Raw genomic sequence first — 9,282 nt, 5'->3', positions numbered from 1 at the left:
TAGTTGTTAGGTTCAACCAAATTTACCAGTGTACTATCACTGATAAATGTGTCACCTTCCGTAGTAATATGGAAATCATAATAATGCTCAGGTGCATTCCTAACTCTAGTGGAACGCCTTAGAGGTATGGTTTCGTCAGTTAATTCAACAGGAGTTTCCTCCTCAGGTTGATTGCTAGGGTTTGAGGTTCCTTCACTGCTTGACTCTTGAAGCTCTTCATGGTCAATTTGCCTCCCATTGTTTCCTTGTCTTATGAATTCTCTCTCACGAAAGACTCCTCTCCTTGCCACAAAGACCACATTTTCACTAGTTCTATAGAAGAGGTAACCAAAGGATTTATGTGGGTAGCCGACGAAAATACGTCACTCACTACGAGGTTCGAGCTTATCATGAGTCTCGCGCCTCACGAAAGCCTCGCAACCCCAAATCTTGATGTGGTCCAATGTAGGAACTTTCCCAGTCCACATCTCATGAGGTGTTTTGGCAACCTTTTTAGTTGGGACTAGATTAAGGATATGGGCGGCAGTCTCTAAGGCATACCCCCAAAATGAGATTGGTAACGAAGCTCGACTCATCATGGAACGAACCATGCCCAACAAGGTTCGATTGCGCCTCTCAGCCACACCATTAAGTTGTGGTGTCCTGGGAGGTGTCAATTGTGAAAAAATTCCACATTCCTTGAGATAGTCAAGGAACTCTGTACTAAGATACTCACCACCTCGATCGGATTGAAGGATCTTAATGTTCCTGCCCAGCTGATTCTCCACTTCCTGTTAAAACTCTTTGAACTTTTCAAAGGTTTCTGACTTATGCTTGATTAAGTAGATATAGCCATATCTACTATAATCATCAGTAAAATTCACATAGAAGCGGTTAGCATCCCTTGTGGCGGTTTTGAAATGTCCACACACATCTGTGTGTATGAGATCCAACAAACCCTCACCCCTTGCACAAGTACCAGTGAAGCGTGACTTTGTCATTTTTCCAAGTAAACAAGACTCACAAATATCATCCGACTTTAAGTCAAATGATTCCAAGACTCCAGACTTCTGGAGTTGGCTTATGCGCTTCTTGTTGACATGTCCAAGACGACAATGCCATAAGGATGCTTTATCCAAACTAGTGGAAGAATTAATATGCAATACATTATTTACTAAGTTATCTACAACAGACACAGTTTCATATACACCATCACAAGGTAATTCTTTAAAATGAAAAACGTTATTATAAAAAGCATTAATACCACCACATTCATTATCAAATGAAAAAGTAAATACTTGCTTGTACAAACAATGAAAAGAAATAATATTTCTCGCCATTTTAGACGAGTAACAACATTTATTCAAATCTAACATTAACCCACTATTTAGCAATAAAGAATAAACTCCAATCTTGGTGACAGGTGAAGCTTCCCTATTCCCCATGATTATGTTTATCTTCCCGTGCTCCACATCCTCACTTCTTTTTAGCCCCTGCAAATCAGAACAAATGTGAATTCCACACCCTGTATCAAGGACCCAAGAATTAGTATGTGGTGAGTTATTAGACAATATAGTGTAAATACCTGCAAAGGAGGGTTTGATCTTCCCATCCTTTATATCCTGCAAGTACTTGGGGCAGCTTCACTTCCAGTGCCCCTTTTCCTAACAATAGAAGTTGTGTGCATCTTTTGGGTTAGAAGAGGGAGTAGCAGAACCACCTTTGGTTCCACTAGAAGAGGAGCCTTCAATAGACTTTCCCTTGGTACCCTTCGTAGAGGTCTTCCTCTTCTTCCCCTTACCTTGCCTAATTGCCAGAACTGGGGCAGTGGTAGGAGTAGAAACAACATTTTTCCCTTTGAGGTTGCTTTCAGCAGTCCTCAAAAGTCCCTAAAGCTTGCTCAAGGTGACCTCCTCCTTATTCATATGATAGGTCATGCGGAACTGATCATAACATGGAGGTAAGGAGTTTAGAATCATATCTATAGCCAGCTCCTCATCAAAGTTCACATTCAGTTTGAGCAGACGGTCCACAAATCTTTGCATTTTTTGTAGGTGGCCCGTGATGGACTCTCCATCCTTCATCTTAGTTGTTATCATGGAGGCGATTATTTCATACCTCTCTTGACGGGCACTCTGATGGTACCTTTCGATCAGATGCTGGTGCATCTCAAAAGGGTAGAAGTCCTCATAGGACTTTTGGAGTTCAGGTGCCATAGTGGCAAGCATGATACAAGCTACCTTGGTGGCATCTTTCTCACGTGCCCTAAAATCAGCAACCTCCTGTGGAGTAGCAGACGACTCATCAACTTCATTAAGCTCCTTATTAAGGAAATATTCCTTGTCCTCATAGCGTGCGACCATTATGATATTCCTAGTCATTGAAATTAGTTCCATCAAAAATTACCCTCCCACAACCTCATGTAGGATTTGATCTTGAAGCATTGTTGGAAGACATCTAAAAAGGAAGAAAGACAAGTTTAGATTAGATAAAGAGTCCTTAATAAGACACCAAAATGTAATATTAAGGCTAGGACCCAACACAATATTGTATAACTTAGAAGAGGGATGTCGTAATCCAAGCTATAAAATATTTGAAGGTAGGTGAATGACGATTCACCAATTTCCACCATGAAAAACGAAATGTAAATTAGGTTTTAAATGAATTGAAATTTCTAGATTCTTTTGAGATTCATTGAACTTTTCAATGGCATGTTTAAATCTCGATTGTGCCCTTCAAGTTTGTGACTGTGATGCCGAGGATCACAAAACAAGGTGTGAATAACCATGCAAATTAACTTGGTACACTTAATTTTATCACCTAATCCATGTGCCGGTTAACCACACACGCTCCACCAATCTATGATAAACATTAAGCTACCCTTTGCCACTCTTACTAGTCCATGTTAGTGTGCCGGTTAACCACAAACGCTCCACTAACGACTTGCTAAGGTACAAAGTGTAATTTAATGGGTTAGCACCAAATTCACATTTTCCTAAAGTAACTAAGATTGGTAATTTATAAAACATTTAGTTACTTTATAATAATAATCATTATACTTAATGAGAATTAATGTCCTATCCTACCCGTTCGGCTAACGATCATCCACCAATCAAGGAAGCGGTGTGTGAGAATGGACACCCATTAAACTGCCATTTTATAGGCAGTAACCTTATACCCCCCTTATAGATTGTCTTCGTGAATGAGGCCTACTAACGGTAAGACTGACTTATCTTATACATATATATAATAATTAAACTTATAATGTTATAATAGTATAAGGGTTGAATTTTAAACTTTTAAAATTCTAGGGATTAGAATTAAAGTATTAGTTTTACGAATTCCAAAACTTGAGGGCAAGTTTTGAAACTCTTCAAAACTTTTCAACTCCATAACTTATGAGTTTAATGGTCTATTAAAACGAAGACTCTTCATTTCTATAACCTATGAGTTCTTAATTACTCTTTTAAAGAAAAAGGACTTTTGGTAATCCATAACTTGAGGACAATTTATGGACTCCATTAAAACACATATATCATGGATTCAATTAATCAAATAAGCATGCATGATCATATTCAAACTCATAGAACAAGATAATTCATATAATCAATATTCAAGATATTAGCATAATCATATTAATACAATTCTTGAAATTATGAAAATCACCTTGTAATTAGATTAGGATAATCATTACCATATCATAAAAAACAGTTTAAATGATTCAAAACAGTTATAGGCAATGATCCTAACCCAATTCTGGCCAAAAAAAACTCGAACAGCATGCTGTCTGATCAACAGACTCGTCGAGTGCAAGCCTTGACTCGTCGAGTCCATGACTAAAACCATCAACTCATCGATTCTGTTCATGGACTCCGCGACTTGAGCAGTCAAACAACAATTCCAGCTTTGCAAAATCACAAATAAGCAACAAAATAATAGAAAACAAGCCTAGGCTTTGATACCACTGAAGGGTTTTGAGCATCCTAACAACCTTAAGGTGCACATACAACCCTAAATAATTTGGAACTATGTTTTCTCTATTATACATGTAAAATTGATTTCCAAAGCATTCTCCTATCTAGCATGCAGTTGTAGGTTCTTGTACAATAAAAAAAACTAGATATAAATACATACATTTTCTTGTAGTTGATTTCTTGGAGCTTTAAGAGCCTAGCACCAATAATGTGAATGCCTCAAGTGGAATCACAAATCACCACAACAACTTGGAAGTTCTTGAGAGAGTATACTAAGCTCACAAAATTGGCTATGCTTCAAGTCTCACACACTAGTGTCAAATTCTAGAGCTAGTGACACCTTTATATAGTATGGAGGATTAGGGTTACATCCATGTAAACCCTAATACCCATGACCTTTCATTTACTAAGGATTCATGGATTAAAAACTCCATGGACTTTCATGCAAGCTTAGCCCATCCTAAATAATCCATTGGCCCATACTATTAGAATCCATATTTTGACTAGTCTCTTTTGATCACCAAATTAATTCTTGATCAATACTAATTAAATAATGTGATTTCATATTAATATATTATAACTTATAATATATTAATAAATCATGAATATATACTGTACTCAAAAGTCTATCCATACAAATTGTTCCGGTGAAGTGAAACCCAAATGGACCATGCCGGGTCGGGTCAAGTACATACCAAATATAGTTATGGACTTAGACACCTTATCCAACATCCACATCTCGTGAGGTGTTTTGGCAACCTTCTTGGTAGGGACTAGATTAAGGAGATGGGCGGCAGTCTCTAAGGCATACCCCCAGAATGAGATTGGTAACGAAGCTCGACTCATCATGGAACGAACCATGTCCAACAAGGTTCGATTGCGCCTCTCAGCCACACCTTTAAGTTGTGGTGTCCTAGGTGGTGTCAACTGTGAAAGAATTCCACATTCCTTAAGATAATCTATGAACTCGATACTAAGATACTCACCACCCCGATCGGATCGGAACATCTTTATCTTCCTGCCCAGCTGATTCTACACTTCTTGCTTAAACTCTTTGAATTTCTCAAAGGTTTCTGAGTTATGCTTGATTAAGTAGATATAGCCATATTGACTATAATCATCAGTAAAAGTCACATAGAAGCGGTTAGCATCCCTTGAAGGGTGACTTAGTCATTTTTCCAAGTAAACAACACTCGCAAGTGTCATCCGACCTTAAGTCGAATGACTTCAAAATAACAGCCTTCTTGAGTTGGCCTATGCGCTTCTTGTTGACATGTCCAAGACGACAATGCCACAAGGATGCCTTATCCAAATCATTAGAAGAATCGATATGCAACACATTATTTCCTAAGTTGTCTACAACCATCACAGTTTCATATACACCATTACAATGTAATGCTCTAAAATAAAAAACACCATTATAATAAGCATTTATTGCACAAATTTCATTATCAAACGAGAATGTGAAACCTTGTTTGTACAAACCATGAAAAGAAATAATATTTCTCGCCATATCATACGAGTAGCAACAATTATTCAAATTTATTTCTAACTCACTACTAAGCAATAAATAGTAAACTCCAATCTTGGTGACAGGTGAAACCTTCCTATTCCTCATGATCAAGTTTATCTTCCCGTGCTCCACATCCTTACTTCTTTTTAGGCCCTGCACATCAGAACAAATGTGAAATCCACAACCTGTTTCAAGAACCCAAGAGTTAGAATGTGATGAGTTTTTAGATAGAATAGTATAAATACCTGCATGGGTGGCCTTAACTTTTCCATCTTTAACATCCTATGTCACACCCCCAAACCAAGGATGGCGGAAACGTCCGGGGGTGGAGGACTTCATGTATAGTATCACAACAACGAGTATAATAGTGCTCAAAGAAAATACAACCATCATGGATATAATTGAAAAAGTTACACCACAGTATGTGTTTACATGTTTCAAATCAATTACACTATGATGACAAAATGAAATGTTTGACGATTTAACGTCCCATCCTCAAAAGCGGTTGATTTCCTGTTTCACTGAATTCCTGAGAATACAAGTAGTTTTGAAAAAGTGTCAACAATTAAGTTGGTGAGTTCATAAGAGTTTTATTTGAGAAAGAAGTCGTTTTCCTTGTAAAAAGCAATAGAGTATGATTCCAGAAAATTCAATATTTTCTTTATTAAACGCGAAATGAACTCTCCTATGTTATGCAATAATGTACCCTAGAAAGACCTGTAGATTCCTTCTATAATCACCCAGTGTATATAAGTTATATAAAATTTAAGTTAAATAAACTGTCGAATATAATGGGTTTGCCCTAGGTCCACAACCAAACAAGGAACATGAAGTAAGGCGGGCCCACCAATTCTAAGTCGATTGCGACTAAATTCATATATAAGTCTAACATGCACACTTAGCAAATTATAGCTGAAGTCTAACAATTCTAAATGAAACGTAGTTTTAATATCATGAAAGCCGTTTAGTGATAAACCTGGTACTTTGTCATGTATACTTCAAGAAGAATCCCTTATTTTCCTTATAAAAAGTTATGTAGCCTTAAATCCCAAGACCGAGAATATGTGTGTGTTTTGTACTTATGATGTTTATATTCATAATGCGTTTCCAAAGAAAATCCAATATTTTCTTTACAAAAAGTTATGTAGCCTTAAATCCCAAGACTGAGAATGTGTGTGGGTTTTGTACTTATAATGTTTATAATAGTCTTTAAATAGATAAAACCCCTATTCAAAATAGAATTTTCCCTGTAAACTTGAAAGATTGTTAACTCCATATGTGAGTCGTTATAACCATACTATGACGAGAAATAACCTGCAACAACGTTTTTCAGACGTCAGGATTTTATGACTCTTGTCACCCGCAGACCTGCCGGTCCGGCTGTAGCTAGCAGCAAGGTGTGGGGTGTCAATCCCAATATAGATCTATACACAATTATCACGCTCTCCCTACAAGAGACTCTGATTACAACTTACAGGATTTGAACCCGTACTCTAAGAGTACGATAGACAATTGTCTCACAACTTACGTTAACTAGTTTACATATGGTTTGAGTATAAAACCTCTTCTGTGGTGGAAGTGAAATCACCTTTTATGAAATAAATTAGTGATATGAAATCCATAAACTATTACTATTATAGTTTATCATGTAGTATATGAAAAACCCATTTGTTTTGAGAGTAAAACCATTTTCATGTAGTATGCTTTTATCGAAAAAATATTCATAAACTATACTTATTATAGTTTATTATATGTGTTCGAAATGGATGGAAAAATCTTATCATGAATGACTAATTTCTCTTTATGATGGTAAACTAACAAGAATGCATCCAAAAATTTAGAAACTTATTGTTATGCACTTTGCTCAACATACTACAAAGTGTTGTTAATATGGTAAGCTATGTAACTAGTTTTTTACCCTTTCTGCACTGTTTTGAAAACATCATAGAAACATCATACGAAGTCGAAAACTAACTCCGTAAACTCTGAGAGTTTAGAAAATGTGTCTAGTTTATTCATAATTTTTATTATGATTTTTAGGAGTCTCTAACTTATGTGAAAGTGTTCATATTCAGAGACTGTTCCGAATTCGTTTCTGAAATGATAGGCAGTTTTGTAAAAATCACCATAAATCGTAGAAAAATCGTATGGAGATGTGCAAGTAGTCATTTTAAAGGTATGAACCTGAGATATTTTCATATTAAAGAGTTTTGAAATATATTAAGTTTAAGTTGGGTAAACCAGTTCGTGAACAGGTCATAACTTTTCTGTTGTAAGCTGTCAAGTTAAGTTTTAAATATGTTTTGGTGTTTTAACTTGTATTCCCCCCTCCCCCCCCCCCCCCCGCCCTGAAAACTAAAGAAAACTGGAAAATGTAGGGGTATGAACTCACCTTGAGTGATTTCTTGAAGGATGGAAGGTTGAAGATGATGAGTTTCAAGTCAAGAGCACTTGATGAACACACGAAGTTTTTGGATGATCCTAAGTACGATTTCGTGTTAATATGTGTGTAGATGATCCAAGAGTGTTATGAAAACATGTAATAGAACTTGAGGTAGAAGGAAATACTTACCAATAAGTCAATAAATAACTCAAGAACACTTCAAAAGTGTGGCTGGAAGTTGAGAGAAAAGAAGCTCTGGTGATGGTTAAGAAGTGTATATGTGTTTGATGGTGACGAAAAATGCTCAAGGAAATCCCCAGGTACTTGTTTATATGAAGGATTGATGGAGCAAGTGGCTAAGGTGAAGGGATGTTTACATTGGTGTGTGTGATGGGGATAAGGTTGGACCAATGACAAAGTGACACATAGGTGCAAGTGGGCACACTTGACCCATTTGTAATGTAAAATATCCTTAGATATTTTCTTTAATGTAAATAATGATATATAATTAATAAATCCTTGGGAAATGAATAAAATATGAGTTTTGGGGGTTTAAAATGATAAAAATATGAATTTGGTGAAAAATCCCCGTCAAAAACGTCAAAAAAGGGCTTAAGAAGCGAAAGTAGTCGAAAACCGGGAATTAGGAGCGAAAGGGGCGAGGTTTCGGACTTTAAGGCTAAGGACCGAAGGTGAGGTTCGGTCTTAGGTGCTTAGGAACCGAAAGTAGAAAGAACCGAGAGCATGCTGGTGATCCGAACCGAAGGCTGTTGGAGCCGAAGCAGGAAGGACCGAAGGTCAGAAGAAGAAGAAGAACCGAAGGGAAGGAGGGACCGAAATGGACCGAGGGTTCGGCTGATTTCGGTTCATGCATGGTTCGGTCCTCAGAAGGTTCGGTCCTGAGAGGTTTCGGTCCTAATAGAAGGGTTCGGCTCTAAGAGGTTCGGTTCCTAAAAGGGTTTCGGCTCTATTTAGCTGTTTTTCGATATAACTTCCCGATTCAAGCGGTTTTTGGTCAAGTTAAGGGTCGGGATGACCCGGATGACTATAAAAAGTTGAGAGAGATTTTGAGAGAGATTTGGGAGAGATTTCACATACTTGGAGAGATTTCACATACTTTGAGAGATTTGGGAGAGATTTCACATACTTGGACAGATTTGGGAGAGATTTCACATACTTGGAGAGATTTGGGAGAGATTTCACATACTTGGAGAGATTTCACATACTTGGAGAGATTTGGGAGAGATTTCACATACTTGGAGAGATTTGGGAGAGATTTCACATACTTGGACAGATTTGGGAGAGATTTCACATACTTGGAGAGATTTTACATACTTGGAGAGATTTGGGAAAGATTTCACATACTTGGAGAGATTTGGGAGAGATTTCACATACTTGGAGAGATTTGGGAGAGATTTGATTTTAGCCATTAT

The 9,282-nt window shown here is 37.2% G+C and overlaps 1 long non-coding RNA gene across 1 annotated transcript in view; it reads right to left on the bottom strand.

Annotated features, from left to right (window-relative positions):
* Positions 1-5,448: 5,448 nt before the first annotated feature.
* The window catches only part of LOC145116414 (uncharacterized), a 35,244-nt gene continuing 31,410 nt past the window's right edge, over positions 5,449-9,282 (bottom strand). Inside the window, exon 8 of the long non-coding RNA XR_013712062.1 lies at positions 5,449-5,619. This is a non-coding gene — a long non-coding RNA (uncharacterized LOC145116414). The remainder of the gene's footprint in view (positions 5,620-9,282) is intronic.

This window comes from Lactuca virosa, chromosome 5 (assembly GCF_052849685.1).
Source record: "Lactuca virosa cultivar CGN04683 chromosome 5, Lactuca_virosa_CGN04683_v6, whole genome shotgun sequence".
NCBI lineage: Eukaryota > Viridiplantae > Streptophyta > Magnoliopsida > Asterales > Asteraceae > Lactuca > Lactuca virosa.
The sequence above is the reverse complement of the archived record's forward strand: the minus strand, read 5'-3'. Positions and strand labels throughout refer to the sequence as shown.